The 24,681-nt window shown below is 39.1% G+C and overlaps 1 protein-coding gene across 9 annotated transcripts in view; it reads left to right on the top strand.

The window, feature by feature from the left end:
- Positions 1 to 24,681, top strand: part of PPP2R2B (protein phosphatase 2 regulatory subunit Bbeta) — a 316,334-nt gene that overhangs the window by 798 nt on the left and 290,855 nt on the right. For 3 of the 9 annotated variants that reach the window (XM_049649436.1, XM_049649432.1, XM_049649429.1), the window contains exons 1-2: positions 40 to 245; positions 5,171 to 5,290. The exons of 2 other annotated variants lie outside the window; for them this stretch is intronic. The gene's annotated coding sequence lies outside the window, so the exon portion shown is untranslated. Of the gene's footprint in view, positions 1 to 39; positions 246 to 5,170; positions 5,291 to 24,681 lie in introns of those variants that run through there. 4 more of the 9 variants (XM_049649437.1, XM_049649431.1, XM_049649430.1 and 1 more) reach the window with 2 other exon arrangements.

Genomic DNA, 24,681 nt, shown 5'->3' with positions numbered 1-24,681 from the left:
TCAGTGACCAGCAGGCCCTGAACTCCCCTCCATGTGACCGTAGAGCCAGAATGTTGAAGAGAGTAGGGAGGAGGTGCCGGGAACACTGGGCCACCTCCTACCATCTAGCTTGTAGTCCAACATGTGAGTGGCACCAATACAAATGAAAAGCCATCGATTGTGCCCAGTTGTGAATGATCATCCTGGCAGTCACTGAAGTAGGAGGTAGAGTCCCAGAAAGGTGTTTATTTTCTGATGTAAAAAAGGTAAGGGAAGCTCTTCTTGACATTTTTGGATAGCCAGTAGAAATAATAACCCTGAGCCCCATGCACACCTGGGAAAAATGCACAAGAAAGCAGAATCCATAAGGATTGAACCTCAACTACCAAGGGGATGAAGGAGTGAATTGATGTTAAGGTATTCACTGATTCCACTGACATTTATCAACACCTGCTGTGTACTTGACCTAGATGCTGCATGAGCTATGTAAAGTGTAGCATGGTGTTTCAGAACACAGGCCTCGGAGTCTCTCTGACCTAGACATGAATCCCATGCCTTTCCCTCAGTTTTTGTGGGCCTCAACTGCCTAACATCTAAAGGGAGGATGCGCCTACCTCAGGGGTCTGTTGCGAATATCACGTGACAAAAAATAAATTTAAGAAAATGAAACACTTGCCCCCAGTGACTGGAACATTTATAGTCCCAAGAAATGGTAGTTATCTCAATCACAACTAGTCGTAGTGGTAGTTATTGTTGTCATAGGGTAGTAAGACATGGCTTCTTTTCTTCAGATGCCTGTCAAGGAGAGGAGCCATGAAACATGTCCAGATACTAAATGTTGGAAGAGAAATAGAGATGAAATGACAGAAGTTTGCAGAAAGATGAAACTTTTCTGTGCGGGGAGCCGAAGAGCCTCCCTGATGGGCATTTTACATGCAGAAACTCCTGGGCTTGTGTTTAACTTTAGGAGACATCTTTTAGGTCTTTTCAAGAAACCAACTCTTTTTTTTTTTTTGATGTTTTTATTTATTTTTGAGACAGAGACAGAACATGAGCAGGGGAGGGGCAGAGAGAGAGGGACACACAGAATCCGAAGCAGGCTTCAGGCTCTGAGTTTTTGGCACAGATCCCGACGCAAGGCTCAACCCCCTGAGCTGTGAGATCATGACCTGAGCCGAAGTCGGACGCCCAACCGACTGAGCCACCCAGGCGCCCCAGAAACCAACTCTTAAGTGTCAGTACAAAGGCTGTAAGAGCAAGCTACATGAGTAACATTGACACTTGCTTACGAGTACATTCTCTCCAGAGAGGGCAACTTGCCGGATGTCTCCATTGCTCTGTCTTGCCTTGCGTGTGAGATGGTATTGTTGTGGCCTGTCCACGGGGTAAAAGGGAGTAGCTGCCTTATTCATGGCTCAGAATGGGGCTATTAGATTATACTCCCATAGGCTGCTGGTAATCTGTTTAACGGAGCTCAGTCGTTTGTCTTGTTTGCTGACTACTTAGCAGATGGATTTGCGATTTTCGTAATTACTGTATGAACGTTAATAAGACACGATACCTTTTATTAATTGCTATATCATGTGGTTTTCCAAAATAGCAAAAACTAGGATTTTCAAAATTAGCATTTGGAGGTTATTCATTCTGGTTTACCCCTCTCTTGAATTTTTTACTCAAGAACAAAGACCAGAACCACTGGCTAATGTGGTCTGCTTAGCCAGAAACGGTTTCATTTAGAGAACTGCTCCTTTACACATTTTCCATTTTAATTTTCGCTGAAGAGGTTTTGGTGTTTAAAGGATAAAATACTTTCAGAGAATCTATGTCATGCTGTAAGAATAATTTTCTAATAGAACTGAATGAGATTTGGACCTGATTTTCAGAAGTATGTGGACACTGCTGATATATTCATTCCAACACACACACACACACACACACACACACACACACACACCAGAGCATAATAGGACACAATGGTATGCCAGAGGCTGCGAGCAGATTGGTAGAAGTTTCATCCTGCTCTGTGTTTCTCTCCCCTCCATACACAAATGTAATGCAAGCCATCCTGAAAAGCCATTTCCTAGTAGGGACTGGAAGTCCTGTAGTTATGTAGCAAAAAACAGCATCTCTTCTGGGGTAACTCAGTCGGAAAGTACTTCTGAACAAAGCAATCAGGTGGCATGTTGTTACTGCCCTCCCTGAAGAACTCATTTAATGACTCCTAGGAGGGTACAGTTTCCTTTAAAGATCCACTGCCTACGGTGCTTTGAACTGCCTGAACATCTCATTGTTGACAGCTTCAACAAGCATTTCTTGAGCACACACTGTGTGCCTCACACTGTATTAAGCTTGGCAAAGGCTTTCTAGTGCACAGTGAAGACAGCCTGTGCCACAAGGGGTTTATAGCCCACATCCCTGGTTATTACGGGGGTAGACATGATGCCGACTTGCTTCTGCACTAAACTTAAACTAGCGGATAGACTCAAAGGAATAGTCTGCTTCTCTCTAACAACCTTTTCAGGGACTCAAATATATTCTAATAATTACTATAACTTTCATTTATTAAGTGCTGATTATGCACCATATGTTAAGTGCTTTACATGTATTTTCTCACTGGCTCTTCACACAGACACACACACACACACACACACACACGCCATTGGTAATTATATCTATAAACCCATTTTATAGATGAACAAATTCTTGATTAATGTATAAAAATCACACAGCTGTTAAGTGGCAGAGCTGTGTCAGGGGTTGCCATTATATACAAAGTGGACTAACTTAATTTTGAATATTAATATTTAATTCAATAGCCATTTTTGTCTTATTACAAGCCACACAATTGGGACTACTGAAATGTTTTCAGCTTTAGAGCTGCTATTCTGGCATAATCTATAAATTAAACACAAGGCTTTTCACCTGAGCATGTAGCAGGTTCTGGAGATACTGGTTAGCTGTCCATGGGGACCTCTTTACAATCTGCGTCCTGTTGGGACAGGTGAATCTCTCAGTGATGCCTCATTGAAAAGATGTATAACAGTAATTGGTTACTGCCTCGTGGAAGTGGGCATCAGTATGGGAGAATGTGCAGATTACTGCATCATGTCTCAACTGGGTGGTCTGTCACTCTGAGTCTGTCTTTGTTGCCTGGGCAACCTCTCCCAGAATGCGAGAAACTCACTTTCCCTTTTTTCGTGTAGATCTGTGGGAAGAACTAAAAGTTGTAGCTATGGGTTGCCTGTTATCCGCTACCACCTATAGTGGAGAGACAGAAGCCATATTTGGGGAAAGCACTCCATTGTGCCCAAGGTGCAGAAAGACTCAGAATCACCCAGCATCTCTCAGGTAGATTTGAAATCAGATGAGTGGAAGACCACCTTCAAGAATCCCAGCAGCTTTCTGTACTCAATTTTTCTGTAAGATAAATACTCCATAGTAATTCTCTTTATTTTTCCTGTTAGGGTTGGAGGATATTTTGAGAAGGCAGTGCTGTGGAGTGATTGTGAACTTGGGTTTGGGCATCAGTCTTGGGTTCAAAGCTTAGCTTCACCATTGGCTCAGTGTATATCTTTGGGCAAGTTATTTAGCCCCTCTTAATCTGTTTCCTCATCTTTGAAATGGAAATACTCAAATATATATTTTGTATATAATTGATTTCCATTCATTTATTCAGGGTCTACTCATATGACAGGCAATTAGTTCAATGGTTAGGGAAACAACTTTAATAAGAAGGCATGTAGCCTGCCAGCCTTCACAAAGATTAAATCTACTAGAAAGGTACATATCTAACTAGTCGCTACAGGTATTGAGTTACAAAAGGGGAAATAGAATGAATCATGGAAGCAACAACAGAGAACCCGACCTAGATGGAACTGGAGACAAGTCTCCCACAAAAAAAAATCTTAAAATTTTGAGCGAAAGTTCCAATTAACCAGGTGAAGAGTAGAAGAAATGTGTTCTCAAGGGAATGTATTTAAAAGCCTGTAGGCAAGAGAGAGCACAAAACATAAGAAGAACCGAAAGCATTCAAGTACAGATAAAACCAAAACATTCAAGGGAGGTGCAGAGTGCGCAAGGTGAGGTTGAGACATGCAAAGGTTGATGGCGTCTTAGAGGGTCTCATAAACTCTGTCATTTGGACTTTATCCTAAAGGCAATGGGGAGTCCTTGAAGCGTCTCTGTGGGAGTGACATGGGAAAGAGTTGTAAGGATTGAATAAAATAATGTGTACAAAGGCTTAGCATAGTGTTAGTACCTCATCGCCACTCAGTAAATGGTATGTGCTGTTGTTATCATCTGTGAGTTCTTCATTACTTTTGGCATTACCAACTTGAGTTAAAAGGGCAAAGTCTCGCTGTGCTCCATGGGAAGAGACTTAGGTTAGTTTGTTATGGAGCAAACACGTTAATTCTGAAAGGTTTGTAGAACCATTCTCAACACCATGGAGAAAGAGGTGGGAAGCCCAAAGGCAAATTTCACTTCATGTATATTCTTCCTCCTCTTTCTCCACGCCTCTGCCTACCACCTCCTCAGTGAATTCACATGCAGTGAAGTCATCCTACTTTCTGGCAGCTCTGTCAATTTCATAATGGTTTCTTTGCCGGGACCTAAATACAAAAATGCAGGTGGGCCAGATTATATGTTTTTGAGAAAAGGCAGTGGGGTGGGGAAGCTCACAGTTTGAGAGCCCCTATGAAAAGCACAGGTAGGTTGCAAAGCGACACGGGTCCATACGTGCTTGAGATGATTAACTTTTGTTTTGGCTGAGGGAGATGTCAGATTGCCTGGCTCTTTACTATTAAATAAATACTTTACGTCCTCGGGTAGCAAATATAATGTCAGGGCTCAGTAAAAGCTGAGGAAAGAAGAACTTAACATTCCTCCGTTCATTAGACTGTTCACGTTCCTTGTCCTCTGGTGTGGCTACATCTAGGGTATACAGTAAGATTGGGCTGAAGGACTAAATGGTCAAAGTTGGCAGTCACTGTGGTGTTAGAATATGGACCAGCATCCAGGAGACAGATCATTTATTTGTAGCCCTTTTTGTTCATAAGAGAATGTGAAGAGACCAAATCACTTAGGTTCTGAAAGTAACTCTGCCATTAACAGCATGTCCTTGGGAATAACTTTGAGCCTGTCTATAAATAAGGATTCTTATCTATAAATTGTATTTCTTAATTGCACACAGAATAATTGATGGACACTAGTGAGCGGTGATACTTGTTTTCTTGGCTCTGAGAAATGTCGTACAAGGAATGACCCCACCTGAGGCACCTACAGGCACTTGGTGAGAAAAACACCAACACAGGTAATGACAGCCAGGAGAGCATACGCCTCAAAGAATAGCACCAGAATAAACAACACAGTTACTCTGAAAAATGAAGAAAACCAATATAGTTGAGCTCTGGGACATAGGCTTGTCATTAGACAAATCTGGCTTAGAATCCTGGCTCTATCACTTATTAGCTGTGTGCATTGATTCATTTAATCCACATATCTTAGATGCCAGTCATATGCCCCATATTATGTTTGGTTATGGGGTTACAACAGCAACCAGGACATAGAAGGATGCAGAGGAATAACTTTTTTTCTCTGTCACTCTCTACTGAGTATGCATACTTATAATCATTTGATTAACTATGTATATGATGAGATCATACTATATCCTCAGAGAGATAGAATGTTCTCTGAGTGGTGAAAAAAAAAGTAACATCTGGTTAGAATTTCCTTTTTTATTCTTCTGGGTTGGAAAGAATTTAAATAACTAAAATACCATTTTAAAATATTAACACTTTGCCTCTTTTTGTTGTGGATTATGTGGTGTTTATAACAAATATTTGAATACTAACTATGGGACAGATGCTGTATAAACCACTTCAAAGTGAATAAAATTATTGATTTCCTTTAGAGATGTTATACTAATGCACTGTCTTCAAGGAGCTTTCAGTGGAAGTCGTAGCTGGCCCCAAAGTGAAAGTCGTGTGTTTTACAAGACCAGTTTCTATAAACGACTCCTCTATCATCCCTGGAAAGACAAGAAGCTTTTAGGGTAATAAGGTCTAAGTTTTCTTAAGATGGTTGGCTTTCAAAAAAGGGATGAGGAAAGAAAGAGGCAGTGGAAGTGTGGAGATGGAGGTTTCCTTTGTTTTTGTTAATGATTTTTAAACATCAGCAAAGAGGAAGCAAGCACAAGAATTGGGGTAGAGGGGACGGAGTTAATAGAAGTTAACTTTTGGTACAGTGGCTCAGAATATATAATAATATATGAACCAAACAAAATCATATCCTGTCAGGGAACAAAGGGCAGTTAATCCAATGTTAGAGCAGATTCCTTCTCTAAGCACCTGGATGCAACAGCTAAACTCAGGTAAAGGTACAGCAGCTTGATGATATAGCCTTAATGTCTAGGGTGCTGATATTTCACAGAGAGGAAACTTATGAAGAAGTCCTAACAGTGGAGACAGTATGTGCTGTTGGGGGGGGGGGGTGGGGAGGGGGAGAGGGAGGTGCATAGGGAGGATAAATTCTTTTGATTGATGGGATGGGAGAGGGAAAAGGTACATGAATGAGAGAGAGCTAGATTTGCAAAGGGCTGTGGGAAGAATGTTTTCAGTTGAATGCCAGGATAAGCAATTTGGAATTTATTCTGAGCCCAAGGGAAGATATTGGAGGATTTTAAGCAGAAGAATGGCATGATCTAATTCATAACTGTTAAAAATGTTATTCTCTAGCTACTTGTGCAGTATAGATTTCAAGGGACAAAAGTGGAAGCAGGGAGGCCCAATGAGAAGGGGATGGTGATGGTGCCTTAGACATAAAGGGGTAGCGGTGAAGATAGACAAGGGCATATTTGAGAGCTATGTAGAAAGTACATTTGCTGGATTTGCTGATAAAATAGATTTGGTGGAAAAGTAAAATGGAAAGAGAAAAATAATACCTTGGCTTTTAGCTCCAGAATGCATGCATTTTGACTGGGACATCTGAATGAGAATGGCTTTTGTGGAAGCAAATGTCAATTCTGATGCAGAGAGTGGTGGGCTAGCCAGGGAGATACTTTTGAGCTAAAGGGTGACTTGAAGACCCTTTACCCCAAATTGTACCACACAAGATGGGCCAAGTCCTCATAGGGCTTTTTGGATCTCCCATTTCACTACCAAATCTGCTTCCTGCATCATCATGTAGCCAAAGAAGATGACTTTGTTGTAAAACCCCTTCCTATGATATTTATTCATCAGCGTATGACTTTTATTCTTTCCCAGTGTCCTCATCCACTGATGTTTCATACTTCACTTAGGGCCAACCTGGTCAACAATATATTTTTGCAACAGCAACAGCTTCATTACTTCCTGTGGATATCTAATTAGTTACCACATTTGGAGGACTTTGTTAAGCAGTTTGTGCCATGAGATCAAATTTGGAGATAGTTGTGAACACACCCTGAAAATGGAAGTCACCAGAGATAAGAAATGTGCCCATGAAAACACACAGACCATTAGCTTTTGGGTGTGACCTTTGTATAAGTTGTAACAAGGCACCAGGATGCAGTCCAGTGGTATAGTTGTATAAACAGCTACCAACCTAACCATTGCTTCCCAATGGCCCCCATGGATGGTCTATGAACTCAAGTTACACAAGCTTGACATATGAAAACCGTGTGACTTTTTTTTGCATTTCATCTAGCTTTCTTGCTCATGATAGAAGGCCCTCTTTAGGGGAAAGAGAAACTATACTTCAACAAATCTTTAAAAGTATTGTAACATCCAAAATGTCAATATTGATTTGAAATGATTGCATCATTTTCTGGAATAATGATTTGTGTGAGGAATGTCATGAATTATAATTAATTTACATATGCATTAAAGTCCACTTTCAAAGAAACCCTCTTTTCTCTTTCAAACATTAGAAATTAAATATTTATACTTGTTGTGATTTCATATATACATAGCTAATATTGTCTCTCAAAGCCACCTGCTCTCCACCATATGTCATTTCCTCTGCTGATTCTTTGTAACCCATAGATTTGGAATTGGGTTAGCCCCAGCTGAAAATCCTACCAAAGACCACATAAGTGGCAAGTGCAGGGCATTAACTAACTCCATTTCAGTAGAACACAGGAGGTAAATTGGGATTAAATAGTCCCATTGCTTTTAAGGATATCTGCTTATAGTTTAAATTCATTAAGGAATTGAGGGTTTAGCTTTTAGTCCTTAAATTACTGAGTGGTAACCAAAATATATTTATTGTATTTATTTGAGATTATGGTCAAATTCCTCAAATTCTCCATGTCTCAATTCAGTTTCATCTTTTAAAAATAGAGATAATCATATAAGTCAAGAACCATGTCTTATAGGGTCCTTATGGGTAATGGTAATTGGGAGATTGGGGGGCTGAGGGAGTTGTTTCAATGTGACAGATTTAGAAAAATCATTGAAAATAAGGAAATAAAAAAGGAGGCCTAGTATGCAAAGAGAATTTTTGTCTTCCTGGAAATCCATATTGGCCTCTATTTCTCTCTATTCTTACTAAGCAGAGAATGTCCTTGAGTATTTCTGCCTTGGGTAGGACTGGTTTGAAAGTTTGGTCTAAAATGACCAGTCACAGTAGTAATGGGAGATAATAGTAAGCCTCAGGGATCCTCCCTGCCTTTCTTGAACACAGGGCCTATTCCTCCAGGCCAGTTACATGTGAAGAACACCTTTTCCAAAACTCTACTTCTTTCTCTCTGCATTCTCCCATCAGCCTAAGTGATGATAACAAGAACAAGCATTTGTTTAGCCTGGTTTTTGTGTTAAGTACTTGTCTGTATTTGTGCTTCTCAGCTCATGGCAAATGACTCTTCCAGCGAAATATAAACTCAAGCTTACCTCCAAAACAGGCTATCCTCATGAATAGACAGTCTCTACACAACAACTACCCTTCAAGAATGGCTGAAATGAAGCATTAGGTAGGGATTTGCCTACTGGACTGAACAAATGATATTTTCAACAACATTTCCTGCATATTAAGTGAAAGTTCCTTAGGCACAGATAGGATTTTAACATAACAGTATGCAGTCTCCCAAAGAGCATGGGACTCATCTTTTTTCCTATGATATTTCCATGCCAAGGTAATACCTAGCACATATCAGTGACTTACTAAGTGTTTGTTATGAGTGAGAATGAATAAGTGAATAAATGAATGAACAAGTGAATATTGAAAGAACAGAAAAGATTATGGACTAGGTCCCCTTTTTGCAAATATGCAGAATGCCTCAGCATCCTTCCTCTCTTCTTGCTCTCAGTCAGTGAGAATATTGGTTTTCTCCCCTCTACTCTTCATTTTATAGCTCCTACTCATTCTTCAGGTGTTAGAGCTCAGAGTCACCTCATGTAGGAAGTGACCACTGGTTCTTCAAATGAGAAGACCATTCTCTTTAGGGTATCTTATCCCTCCCCTGGGGAACTGAAGTTATGTATACTTAAATTGGAGCTTTGTGCAATGATTTGCCTCCCACCACACTATGCTGATAACAGCCTAAGTGCAGAGAGTGTGCCTGTATTCACTGTGTATACCCAGCCGAATTTCGTGTGCTACCTGTTCTAGATGCTCAACAAACAGTGGTGAACTAATAAACATGCAAAGAAGATGACTGTTTATGGAAGAAAATAGGAATAGGAACTAAGTGTGGCCATATAGAAAGAGGAATCATTTGGGCTCACTACTTGGAAAATAAGCAATAAGAACTTGCGATTTTGTAACTTACTGTAAGAAATAGGTATATTTGGTCTTTATCCCTACTTTTGGCACTGAGTTCCCAAAACCCTGGGGATTTCCTAAACAGTGAGAGCCATAAGTGTCTTTTGTTATATAATGAGGTGACTTTTAGAAATCACTAGAGGATGGGGGCTGGTTGCCATCGAAGCCAAGCATGTGACCAGTGGTTGGAACTTTTAGTCCCAGCTCAACCTCCAGGGACGGGGAGAGGGACTGAAGATTTATTTCACTTGCCAGCAGTCAATTATTTAATCAATGATGCCTATGTAATTAAGCTTCCATAAAAAATCCAAAAGACAGGGTTTGGGGAGCTTCCTGGTTAGTGAATACATGGAGATTTGCAGAAAGCGTTACCCTCAGAGAGTTCATGGGGGCTCTGCACCCTTTTCCCATACCTTCTTTCATCTGGCTATTCCTAAATTATATCCCTTCATAATAAACTGGTAATCTACTAAGGAAAATGTTTCTTGGAGTTCTTTGAGCTGCTATAGCAAATTAATCAAATGTAAGGAGGGAACCTCAAATGTATATGGTAGATAGTGTCAGAATTGAGTTGAATTTAACATAACCAGCTGGTGTCCAAGCATTGGTTTGTATGGAGAAACCAGTCCCCTATATCAGAATTGGTCCCAGAACCTTTTAGAACTATTAATACAAAAGGCTGAGGATAACCTTATCAAAGATGGAGCAGGGACAATATTACTTTTATACCAATCACTAAACAATTATTTATGGTACACCCATTGATTCCAAGTTACTGTGCTGAGGGCAAATTTCCAATCAAAGCAGAAGGAATTCCTGCCCTCTTGGAATTTAACATCTAGTGGGAGAGATGGTAATCAGATAAACATAAATAGATGCTTAAGGACCAACTGTGATTTATTTTTTAAACCAAGAAAATGTCTGACAGATCTGCATGAAGTCCTAAGGAAATGATGGAGTGTAATATTAAGTATGAAGGGGTTAACTGTGTGGAAAAGGATACTAAAGCATTTTAGACTAGGAACAGCCTAAACAAAGGACCTGTAGCAGACAGAGGGAGATATGACATGGTGCATTCACGAACCCAAAAGACCAGTGTGATTGGTGTGCAGGGATTTGCAGAAAGAGTATTAGGAGATATGCCTGGATAGATATGCAGAGGCCTGTCCATTCTGGGTTTTAGGGACATGTTAATGATTTTCTACTTTATTCTAAAAAGAGCCTAAGAAACCACTGAAAGGCTAGGTATAGCACAATCAAATCGCATAATACGACATAACTGTTTTAGACTGTTTCAGCTGCCATAATAAAATACCATAGACTGGGTGGCTTAAACAATAGAAATTTATTTCTCACAGTTCTGGGGACTAAAAGTCCTCAAGGTAAGGGTGCTGTAATGATCATGTTTTGGTGAGAGCCCTCTTCCTGTCTTGCATACAGCTACCTTCTTGCTATGTCCTCAAATGGTAGAAAATAGAGCAAGCTCTCCTCGTCTTTTTTTTTCCCATGACTTATTTTTATCTCATGAATATGAAATATAATGAAAATATTTATTATATTTCATGAATCTGAACCCTGTGGACATGTCTTGTCTCTTGTATCAAAGAGTACGAGACATTGTACAGTCTTGTATCTTGACTCTTGTATCAAAGAGTACAAGACATTTACAGACAGAAGCTAAAAATCAATAGAGATATGTTTGTTGAAACATTCATTTGGCTAATAATTTTTAAATTCTATCAGAGTCTGGATTATGGGGCTATTATTGAATTGTCTACTTCTGTATAATAAACTCATTGTAGACTATGAAATTGTCAAACTTTAGATTTTCAGGTTTCCATAGATCTCCATCCTCATTGTTCTTTTTTATTTATTTATTTAAGTCCAAGTTAGTTAACATATAGTGTAATAATGATTTCAGGAATAGAATTTAGTGATTCATCACTTACATATGACACCCAGCGCTCATCCCAACAAGTGCTCTCCTTAATGCCCATCACCCATTTAGCCCATGCCTCTACCCACCACCCCACCAGAACCCTCAGTTTGTTCTCTGTATTTAAGAGTCTCTCATGGTTTGTCTCCCTGTCCATTTTTATCTTATTTTTGCTCCCCTTCCCTTATGTTCATCTGTTTTGTTTCTTAAATTCCACATAGGAGTGAACGCATATGATATTTGTCTTTGTCTGACTAATTTCGCTTAGCATAATACCCTCTAGTTCCATCCACGTAGTTGCAAATGGCAAGATTTCATTCTTTTTGATTGCTGAGTAATATTCCATTGTGTATATACATACCACATCTTCTTTATCCATTCATCAGCCAATGGGCATTTGGACTCTTTCTATTCTTTGGCTGTTGTGCTGCTATAAACACTGGGGTACATATGCCCCTTTGAATCAACAATTGTAATTGTTGGGTCATAGGGTAGTTCTGTTTTTAATTTTTTGAGGAATCTCCATCCTGTTTTCCTGAGTGGCTACACCAGTTTGCATTCCCACCGGCAGTGCAAAAGGGCCCCTCTTTCTCCGCATAAGTTCTCATCTTATGATACTGAAAGCATCATGAGGACCTCATTCTCATGACCTCATCTAATCCTGATCAGCTCTCCAAAGTCTCACCTCCAAATACCATTGCATTGGGAACTTGGGCTTCAACATATGAATGGGGGCAGGGGACAATTCAGTCCATCACAATAACATACTATTCATAGTAACATCATTGAACATTTCTAGACACTTACTATGTGCCAGACAACTTGTTAAGGGCTTGGTGTGAATTATTTCATTTCATCCCCACTACACCACCATGAGGAAGGTTGCAAGTATCAGCACATTTTGTCAGATATAAAGCAAGGGATGCTCTGAGATCAAAGCCAGGAGTGGAAGGAAGAAAGCTGCGAGCCTATGGCACAGAAGTTAAGGAAGGAGATACTCACTCACTGGTGGTGCCACAGCCCTGAGAGTGAACACCATACGTTTTGCGTGCTAGGCACCTCGCTTGTCTCAAATCTGGGTTAAGTAAACCATCCCACGTTACTTAGAAGTTCATGAATAATCAAAGCAGGTTTCGAACTAAAGGATGAAGAGCTCTTTAAAATGTTTTCTTTTTCTAAAATTTTCTGGATTTCCAAATGAACACGCTGCTGCCTGTCTCATTGTTGGCCTCCCATAAAAATGAAATTCTTTGCAGTGAAAGATTAAATTTCACATTAGGCTTCAAAGTGTAACCAGCTAGACTCAGCTGAAATGAATTCAGAGAATGAAAACTGATAAAATATAGTATTCACCGCATGGAATGGACTATCTCAATATTATTCAGGAGATGAAAAAGAATGAGTCAAATATTTAAAAAGTAAACAGGTTTTCTCGTTAATTCTAAGCCAACAAAATGAAAATTAAATCTTCTAGCTGCAATTAGATAAATGGATGTCAATCAGATATGAAACTGCTAAAGAAATTAGCCATAGGGAAGTCCTTAATCTGTTTGGGCTTTTTTGTGGGGTGGTATAAATGCAATCTGTTATCAGCACAGGTATGATTGAATTATTAATAATATTGTGCAAGGCCACCTAGAAACCAGAGCTTGGGGACTCTTAAATCTATTCTAATTGAAACAGAGAATCAGCAGACTGGAAAAGACCCTGACTCTTCTCGAGATATGTCACAGTATGTGACACAGAGGACACGTGGGGTTTGCCACACAGTGGCAGCTGCAAGCTGACCTTTTGGCAAATTTAATCTGCAAATGGGTTCCTTTTTAAGATAGTTATTGCCTTCTGTTATTAAGGAGGAGTCCTTCCATATTTTGGAAAGGCTAGTTAAAAATATTTCATGTGAGGGTATTATGCAGATTGTCTAACTAACAGGAAGATTATGGATGCAAATAAATCAGGTTTTTAAATAAAAGGTTTTACTGACCTCTTAAGAGGATAGTAATACATGTGTAATTGTGAGGAAAATGCTCCCGGACCATCAGGATAAGAAAAGGGTCACATTGTCATTCCTGGAAGTATATTGAGGTTAGAATAAAAATCCAGGAACATCCAAGAAGCTAATGAACTGAATTCAAGAGCTGCTTGACTTAATACTAAGTTACTCCCTCTTCCTCAGGTTTTAATGGGAGTGGGATATCATACTCTAGGAGGATGGATGAGATCCTCTTGGGACCCCAAGTAAGTCACTTAATCTCTCAGTGTAAATTTCAATTGCGGGAATAGTTGGTGGTTAGAAACAGCTGGGGTCACTGACCCTGATTCTTTCTGTGACCTCCCTCTGCCCTCTGTCACCCCCAAGGGAACTCCTGTCCCACTATTACTTCTCCATGGACCATCTGCCTTTCCTTGGATGACTGTCTCCAGGAGCTGTACTGAAGGATCATAAAGCAGACCTAGGAGGTCACAAGCATGACTTTTATGTTGAGGGGAGCAGGGAATTAAATCCTAAATCTGGTATCTACTAGTATTTGCCCTTGGGCAAATTCTTCCATACTCAGGTTATCAGCTTCTTCAACTACAATGTGGAGACAGTAATGTGAACCTTGAAGAGCAGAGATCTCTAAACTTGCTCACTTCCCAGACCCCTTATTGTCTCAGGCATTGCTTCCTAGACAAAAGAGGTATCTAATAGTTTCTTTATTAAGTAGTTCCAAATAACTTAATACAAATTGTCATCCAAATAATTTAGTAGAATTTTGGAAAAATATATATTGAGAAAAAAAATTTAATTTTTCAGTAATAAGAGGTACCCGTTGAGCACTTAATAATTTCTTGAAACTTAGAACCAGATTTGCTCCTCCATATTAATTTTTGAACCATAACTAGTTCAAAATAGCAATCACTGAAAACTAAGCTTTGCCAAAATATGACCTGTAACAGAATCTAATGTTGAAACTGTGATCTACTTCACGCTAACAGTTTGCATGGCATCTGGCAGGTGTGTTTCCTTCAAATATTTAAAATCTGCCACAGCACCCCTGTGAGTTTGCTGTGGTGCCCAAGGTACCTTATGTCACTTTGGGTGCCATGGCTTTAGGGATCCTATCATTTGATTTTAAAAGACAAAATGTGGGAATGTATAAAAAGTATTTGACTTCAGGGCATATTCATGGCTTAAAATATATAGTCACAATAGCCCACCAACTCACTGGTGCAAAAATGCAGCTTTATTGGTTTTAACTTCTACTTATGCTGACATCAGAAGATGTACTCACCAATTCATGGTAATCCAATGACTTTCATATTTAAATGTATAATTAAAGATCTAAACATTCAATTTCACACACACGCAACCATCGTGTACCTTCCCCTTTCCCTATCAGAATGGCATCCCTGTTCTGTCCTCATGGGCATCAGCTAAGGCACATTTTACTTTTTCTGGTATTCCATATGGACCTCTATCCCTATGGTGCTGCCTTCCAGCTGTAACTCATCTTGTCCTCACCCCAGATGGTACTTATCTTATCCCCATAAGGCATAAAGACATCAAGTCCTTCCCCAGTGTTACTGATTGTATCCTCTACTCCAGGGGTAAACTCATTTTATACCCCCCACCCCGCAAGAGTAATTCATTTCTACCCTCTCCAGAGGTAATTCATCTTGACCAGTCTTCCTGATGGTGTTGTTTGATGTATATTGTCTTTTTATTTTAATCTGTTGAATAGGGTATAATTGACATATTAAAACATTTGCTAGTTAAATGTACAGTTCCATAAGTTTCAACAAGGGCATACAGTCTTATAACCATTACCACCATTGTTATATAAAATACTGCTATCCATTGGAAATATAATATAACCCACATAATTTAATTTAAAATTTTCCAGTGGCCACATTAAAAAAAAATAGAAGAAATGGGTGAATTGATTTTTTAATAATGCTTTATTTAACTTAATATATCCAAATATAATTATTTTGACATGTAATCAATATAAAAACATATCAACAAGGTGTTTTACATCTTTTTTCACATTAATTCTTTGAAATTTATTGTGTATTTTACCCTTACAGGATATCACAATTCAGACACAAAATTTTCATCAAAAACATGTGATTTGTATTTAGATTTTATATAATTCACAGTTGAAGAAACAGATGAAATGGCCTAATTTGCTCCAAACATACTTAAAAGTTTTCCATTGTAATTTTTTTTTAATGTTTATTTATTTTTGAGAGAGAGAGAGACAGAGTTGAGCAGGGGAGGGTCAGAGAGAGAGGGAGACACAAAATCTGAAGCAGGCTCCAGGCTCTGAGCTGTCAGCACAGAGCCCGACATGGGGCTCAAACTCACGAACCGTGAAATCATGACCTGAGCCGAAGTTGGATGCTTAACCTACTGAGCTACCCAGGTGCCCCTCCATTGTAATTTTTAATTGTATTTATATATAAGTTTTATATAATGAAAAATCCAATCCTTCAGTCCTGAGAACCATATGTCAAGTGCTCAATAGTCCTCTGTGGCTAGGGACTACCATATTGGATAGCACAGAAGATATTTCCATTACCTCAAAAAGTTCTGCTTTTTTGAATCAACTCCCTCTTCCCACAGTCTGGCACTAGGAACTGATGATCTGTCATTTGTCACTATGGTTTTGTCTTTGTAGAATATCATATTAATGGAATCATGCAGCATGTAGCCTTTTGTTTCTGGGTTCTTTCACTTACCACAAGATTTTGAGATGTATCTGGATTACATTGATCAGTGGTTAGTTCCTTTTAGTTCTTGAATAGTAAGGTATTACATTGTGTGGAAGCACTACGATGTTCACCAGTTGGTAGACATTTGGATTGTTCCAATTTTTGGCTATTATGAATAAAAGCTGTTATTAACATTCAAATACAAATATTTGTGTGGACATATGTTTTTATTTCCCCTGAATAAATGTCTATGAATGGACTGAATGGTGTGTGTTTATAGGAAACTACCAAATATTTTCCAGAGTGCAATTTTGCACTCCCACCATGACCTTGTGAGATTGCCGGTTTCTACATATCCTCACCAACACTTGATACAGTTAGTCTTAGCAATTTTAGTAGGTATGCAGCACTTTTCATTATGGCTTTAATTTGCATTTCCCTAATGACTAATAATATTGAACATATTTTCTTTTTTTTTTTTAATTTTTTTTTTCAACGTTTTTTTATTTATTTTTGGGACAGAGAGAGACAGAGCATGAACGGGGGAGGGGCAGAGAGAGAGGGAGACACAGAATCGGAAACAGGCTCCAGGCTCCGAGCCATCAGCCCAGAGCCTGACGCGGGGCTCGAACTCACAGACCGCGAGATCGTGACCTGGCTGAAGTCGGACGCTTAACCGACTGCGCCACCCAGGCACCCCGAACATATTTTCATGTCCTTGTTTGCCATTTGTACATTTACTTCGGTTAAGTATCTTCACCTGTTTTGCTCCCATTTTTACCAGGCTGTCTTTTTATCACGGGGTTGTAGGAGTTGTTTAAAATAGGCTGGATATAAGTTCTTTATCAAATATGTTTAGTTTATACTTTCTCTTAGTCCTGGCTTGGGTGTGACTTTTTTCTGTTTCCTGCTGTTGATGTTATTATCTGCTATTGTTGAATGTGGTCCTGCAGTGACCTCCAGTCCAATGTCCACACATTCATTTGGCTCCTGGCAACTTTGGGTCTACCAGCATGTTCTTGACTGTTGCTGCTTTTCTCTCGAACTGTAGGGGTCATAGGAACTTCTAGCATTCTCTTTCTCCTGATGCTGGGATTATGGAATTCCAAGAAGATGTACTCAGCAGTCTACATGAACAATTGTCACAACTGTCACTCAGGCCCCGCATTGGTTAGACAGGAGGATTCTCCATCTCTAAGAAGTTTATAACCTCTGGACTATACTTTAGATCTTGAGGTACTGGTTCCCCCCCCCCCACCAACCCGTGCTGTCTGTGAGATTTCTCATATCTATCTGTAATTTCTATCACTCATCTCCCCATCTCAGGACTGAGTTTAATGAGCCTTATCAGAAATTCAGGGGACATCCAATCTGTAGACTTGCCCATCTGATCTTCATGCTTCCTGCCACTTGGTCAGACTTTGGTTTCCTTTCATAATAATGCTCTTATGCAATCCACTTGCATTCTTCCCTTTTTTTTCTTCTTCATAGAATAAATGCCAAGCTTTCAATCTGCCAGACATTGGTGCTTAGTATTAAAAGCCAAGCTTTTGATCTTCAAAAGTCCTTTTTATTCCCCTCCCAGGCTCCAGACTCTTAAGATTAATATCCCTGCTCTAAGTTATAAAAGCGTAGTTGGAAACAAATAAACAAAGAATGTAACACTTTGGTTTTTGGGGTTCTGCCTTCTTTGGTTCTGAGTTGAGTGTACAGAGGGAGCTATCTCTACTGACTGAATGATAGGTCCGAGGAGGAGTGAGAGAGAGTCACCTCCTAACTCTACAAAATGTTATCCTACCTCTGTTGGCTCTCAGTAGGTAAAAAAAAATTCACTAAGAGGACAGTCCCTACAGAGATAAGATGCACTAATAACTCAGAAGCTGGAAGGCTAGAGCACATTCGGAAAATGACAATAAAAACGATTGTTATGTTGATCATGATAATGTCAGAATCTCCCGTTTGCTGTAGATTTACATGTGCCAATTCTGGCTCAGTTATTTTGGTTCTATTAGCCTATAATGTTGATGATTATGATTCTCATTTTGCTATTGAAGAAACTCAGGATTTTTATGTAACCTTAACTTTCCTGAGGTCAATAAGTTTTTAGTACCTCCAGGCCAATCTGATTTTAAAGCATGTATTCCTAACCATTCAAACTTTGGTGCTCAAGCTATTCGAGGACCCCTTTACAACCTTAAAAATGATCGAGGACCCCAAAGAGTTTTAATTATGTGAGTCACTATCTTCTTATATTTAGTTTATCAGAAATTAAAACAGATTTTAGAAATATTTATTAATTCATTTTAAAATAACAATAATAAATCCATTGCATGTTAATACCCACAATGTACTTTTACCAAAAGTTACTATATTTTTCAAAACAAAATATTAGTAAGAAGACTAACATTACTTTATATTTTTTGTAAATCTCTCTGATGTCTGGCTTACTAGAAGACAGCTGTGTTCTCCTATATGCTTCTGTATTTGGTCTATTGTGATATCACACATTGTGTAGCCTCTGGAAAACTCCACTGTACACATGAGGAAATGAGAGTAAAATGGCAAACAACTTCTAAGTATTATAAACTAGTGTTGATTTGTAGACCCTCTAAAAGGGTTTCAGGGAGCCCTAGAGGTGCTCAGACTATAATCTGAGAATTGCTGCATTAGGATAATTACAAATATATTTGATTCCAGTGTAGCAAAAATCTATTATGTGTAGACAGAAGTGGGTTTTGAATTGGGAAGTATAGATTAGAACCAAACCATGAGGGGGTGCTAGCCAAGTTAAGGAATCGAGATGTCATTCTGAAGGAATTGAGAGACCATAGATGCCCTTCAGCTTGGTCAGAGCTTTGCGGGGAGGGGCAGAATTAGTCTGTCAATAAATGAGTAGGATGGCTTGAAGGGAGTAATGCCAACCAGTAAGAACACTGTAAAGAGGCAGTGGATCTAGACCTCTTAGGATTTAGTGAAAAATAAATGTGTTAATTTATATAAAATGCATAGAACAAAGCCTGCTCCATAGTAAGAACTGTTAGAAGCACTTATAGCAGGGGTGGCTGGCTGGCTCACTCGACAGAGCCTGCAACTCTCAATCTCAGGGTCTTGAGTTTAAGACCCACGTTGGGTGTGGACCTACTTAAAAAAAAAAGTACTGGTAGTAGTTGTAGCAATAGTGCTATGGCTACCATTACTAATATTAAATAATCAGCGAAAAATTCCAGAAGTAGGAAGAATTAGAGAGACATTTTGCAATAGGATGTGGTTTGTTAATAGGACGTAGTTGCTGATTGGATGTCGGGGTGAGGAAACTGAAAATGTTAAGTTAGTGATTTTTTGCCATTTGGCTACTTTAGGGACCCAGGTAGTATTTTGACAAAGAGTTTATTCTCAGTAAATATTTGAAAGGACTGGAGGGTGAAGGGAGGCATGGAAAGAGGTGAAGAAACCCTTGGGGCAAGGAAGATGACATCTGTTGGTTTTGGTGTTGAGATGCCTGTGGAAAATACACATGATGAAATCCTTAAATAGATAAAACACAAGACCATACACGATGAGTTCATGTCCCTCCTGTGCATTTAAAAAAAATATTTGTTTATTTTTGAGAGAGAGAGAACACACACAGTAGCATATATAAGCAAGAAAGTGGCAGAGAGAGACAGAGACAGAGAGAGAGATTCCCAAGCAGGCTCCACGCTCAGCACAGAGCCATATGAGAGGCTCTTGAGATCATGACCTGGGCCCAAATCAAGAGTCAGATGCTTAACCTACTGAGCTACCCAGGCACCCCCTGCTGTGCTTTAAGCTCCTCAGAGGGTTTTCATCACACCTTGGATTTTACTCTAATTTCCTACAATAGCCTACAGGCCCAATGTGTTAATGGTTCTCATTACCCTTCCAGTTTCATCTTGGGCCATCCTCCCTTTCCATTACTTTGATCCAATATGACAGATCCTTGAGCGCCCCCCTCCCCACCCCAAGCTGTTTCCCACCTTAGGGTATTCACACTACTGTTCCCTGTTTTGCACTGCACCACCCATCACACCACCCTTTCGTATAGCTGGACTGTTGAATCTGCTGAAATGTTACCTGCTTGAGAGCCCTTCCCTGATCATTCCATCCAAGTGAGTCTCCCTCCCCTTTGCATTCTTTTCTCTCATCAAATTCTCTTCATTATCTTCACAGACAGCATTTCATGACGAGACTTTCTATTTCATTCATCATCACTGGCATAGTGCCTAGGGAAGGTCCTCAGATAGAATGCGTATTTGTTTCATGAGTGAATACATGGGATTCAGGAGATAGAGTGAAATAGAGAGTGAGCCTTAAAATGTAGGGGAGGTCTGTGCTTTGGTTTGAATTTGTTTGATATTTTAACACCATTAAGCCACCAATCTTTATTGGGAGATTCTTCATCATATTTGACTTCAAAATTGTGTGTACCTCAATCTGTGTGATCTCTTCAGTTTTACTTACCCATGTTGTCTGCTAGAATAACCTTTGAAAGTTGCGAAGGTGGCAACAAGTACATAACGCTCCCTTAGAAGAGACCATAGCCTACCCTGCCCTAAAGTCCCAGTAAAGGATGGCTCTTCCTGCTTCCACACTGCAGCTTCTTCACCCTGTAAACAACTTTGCCTTTACTCAAAGGTCTGGTGCTATCTATATTCTAGAAAAAGAGTAGCCAATTGACTCCGGTATGTTTTCTGACTTGGCCTCTTTTTCATTGGGTTGACCTATTAGCAGATACCTTCTGGGAAATGTGAAAATAATACTTAAAAGAATCTTGATGGGCACCTGAGTTCAAGCCTCACATTGGGTGTAGAGATTACTCTAAATAAGTAAGTAAGTAAGTAAGTAGATGTTATGGCAATATATTTGGCCTCTGTTTTCTTGTAGGAAACTTTTAGAATCCTCTGTTTATCATTGGTGTTCTGAAAATTCAAGAAAATCATGCATTTGTAGGTCTTAAAAAAATAATCAATATAGATACCCAGTGGGTCCTTAATCTTGAAGACTCCTGTTATTCAACTGGGGGACATTCTCTTTAAGTATTTTTTTAAATAATTTCTTTCCTTTTGATTTCCTAATCAGAAAAGGAGCTTTCTGATACTTCTGATACTTCTGACTGTTTGGCTTTCTAGAATAATTTCCTAATTTTATTATCTAGTACTTCCTTTATCTTTTTGTTCTACTTCCCACCCCACCCCCAGCTTTATTTATTGACAAATAAAACTTGTATGTATTTAAGGTGCACAAAGCAATGTCTTTATATAAGTATACATTGTGAAATGATTACCCCAATTAAATTAATTATCAAACTAATTAACATATCCATTATCTCATATACTTTGTGTGTGTGTGGTAAGAGCACTTAGGATCTCCACTGTTGGCAAATTTCATGTATATGGTACACAATTGTTAACTACAATCACCTAGTAGTATAGCCACCTACTGCTTGCTCCAGAACATATTCATCTTTTTTTAAATTTTCTAATATGTTTTTATTTTAGAGAGAGTGCACTCAAGTGGGGGAGGGGCAGAGGGAGACAGAAAGAATCTCAAGCAGTCTCCATGCTCAGTGCAGGACCCAACACAGGGCTTGATCCCAAGACCCTGAGATCATGACCTGAGCCAAAATCAAGAGTCACATGCTCAACCAACAGAGCCACCCAGACCGGCCTGAACATATTCATCTTATAACTGAAAGGTTTTACCCTTTGATCAGTATCTCTCCTGTTCTCCCACCTGCTCCCCCCCACCCAGTGTTGGGTAACCTCTCTTCTTTATTAGTGTATATATATATATATATATATATATATATATATACATAATATTAAGTATAAATACATTATTTTCTTTATTCATTTATTCATCAACAGACACTAGGTTGTTTCCGTATCTTGGCTACTGTGAATAATGCTGCAATGAACATGGGAACACACATTATACCTTAGAGATAGTGATTATTTATTTTTTTGTATTATACCCAGAAGTGGAATTGCTAGATAATATGGCAGGTCTATTTTTAATTTTTTTGAGGAAACTTCATACTGTTTTCTATCAGTTTCACATTTCTCCCCACAGTGCACAGGGGTTCCCTTTTCTCCACATCCTCATTAACACTTGCTGTTGGTTGACTTTTTAAATAATAGCTATCCTAACAGGTGTGAGATGTTAACTCATTTTGGTTTTGATTTGCATCTCCTTGTTGATTAGTGATGTTGAGCACCCTTTTATGTACCTGTTGGCCATTTGTATGTCTTCTTTTGAAAACTGTTTATTCAGGTTCTTTACTCAGTTTTAATTGAGCTATTTGTTATGTTGCTATTGAGTTATAGGAGTTCCTTACACACTTTAGATATAAGCCCCTTATCAGATATATTGCTTGCAAATATTCTTTCATTCCATAGGTTGCTTTTTCATTTTTATTGTTTATTTTGCTATGTAGAGGGGCACCTGGGTGGCTCAGTCAGTGAATCTTCTGACTTCCACTCAGGTCATGATCTATGTTGACAGCTCAGAGTTTGTAGCCTGCTTCAGATTCCGTGTCTATCTCTACCCCTCCCTTGCTCGCACTTTGTCTCGCTCTCAAAAATAAATAAACATTAAAAAAAAATTAAAAATTATGGGGCGCCTGGGTGGCTCAGTCGTTGAGCGTCCGACTTCGGCTCAGATCATGATCTTATAGCTCGTGTGTTCGAGCCCCGTATCGGGCTCTGTGCTGACAGCTCAGAGCCTGGAGCCTGCTTCGGATTCTGTGTCTCCCTCTCTCTCTGTCCCTAACCCACTCGCATTCTGTCTCTGTCTCTCTCAAAAATAAACATTAAAAAAATTTTTTTAATTAAAAAATTATTTTGCTGTGTAGAAACTTCTTAGTTTGACATAATCCCACTTGGTTATTTTTGTGCTTTTGTGTTGTATCCAAAAAATCATTGTCAACATCAGTGTTAAAGACCCTTCCCTTATGTTTACTCCTGAGAGTTTTATAATTTCAGGTCTTATGTGTAAGTCTTTAATCCATTATGAGTTGATTTTTGGGTGTGGTGTAAGAAAAGGATTCAGTTTCATTCTTTTGCATGTTGCTATTCAGTTTTCCCAACACCATTTATTGAAAAGACTATTTTCCCCTTGTGTATTCTTGGCACCTTAGTCATAAATTTGTTGACCATATATGCATGGGTTTATTTCTGGGCTTTCTATTCTATTCTTTGACTTCTAACCTTCCAATGATTTAAAAACAAATTAGCCATATTTTTTGTTTCATTCCATGGGTTTTTCTTATACTCTATGTGTTCCTTTTTTATAGCATCTTCTTCTTGATTTGTTCATTTGTTCATGATCTTCATGTCTCTTTTTTAGTGTTTCTGCAAGTGCTAATTAGCGTTTATGTTCCTAATAGTATATCTGTGTCCACCAGTATCTATTGTCATGTGTTTCTTGATTTTTTTTTTACATTGTACATTTTACTCAATTATCTAGATGGTCTTATATTGCCTAGCCATATGTGAGAATGAATCAATAGAACAGCTGAATGAACACGAATAGGATTTATCACTGGCTGCTTTCATAGTAGAGTGAGCAGGCAGGGGAATGAACTTGCATTGGGGAATCTCTAAATGCCAGAATAAAGACCCTTTCACTTTGGACAACCAACTCCCAAACTCACCATCTTAGACTACCCCAAATTATTTAAATTCTTTTCAAAGGGAAGAATCTTCTGTTTTATCCTCCCAGGGTGAAGTAGGGAGAAGAGTTAAGTGGTGGGGATGGAGGGCAGATGAATTGATTTTTCTATGGATTCTACTTTAACATTCCTTCCCTTTTTTGGTCCTGATCTTCATGTCATTTTTGGTGTTCCTAAGTCCTGAATCTCTTCAGGTTTCTGCAAGGTAGAGGAGTACTCTGTTTGGTCTGGTCACATCTCCCCTTCAGTACCATTATCCTTCTATCTACTTTTCTTCTCCCAGGAACATGAAATCCATAGTCCTCCTAATAGTCTCTATACAATATAGTCTCTTCATTGTTGTGAGGTCACATATGCTTTGTTCCTTTACTGTCATTTAAAAGACATCTTTGAAAAAAGAGATGATAAATACATTGTCAGTTCACTGTTATCCTTTCTTTCTTTTCCCGCTTTTCCTAAATCAATGAAAACCATTACCTTCTTAAAAGACAAAGCCAGGGCACCTGGGTGGCTCAGTCTGTTAAGCATTTGACTCTTGGTTTCACCTCAGGCCATGATCTCACGGTTTGTGAGTTCGAGCCCCGTGCCAGGCTTTGTTCTGAGAGTGGAGAGCCTGCTTGGGATTCTCTTTCTCCCTCTC

Source organism: Panthera uncia (genome assembly GCF_023721935.1).
Source record: "Panthera uncia isolate 11264 chromosome A1 unlocalized genomic scaffold, Puncia_PCG_1.0 HiC_scaffold_17, whole genome shotgun sequence".
Classification (NCBI taxonomy): domain Eukaryota; kingdom Metazoa; phylum Chordata; class Mammalia; order Carnivora; family Felidae; genus Panthera; species Panthera uncia.
Note: the sequence above shows the minus strand (reverse complement) of the source record. Positions and strands in the feature narration are given on the sequence as shown.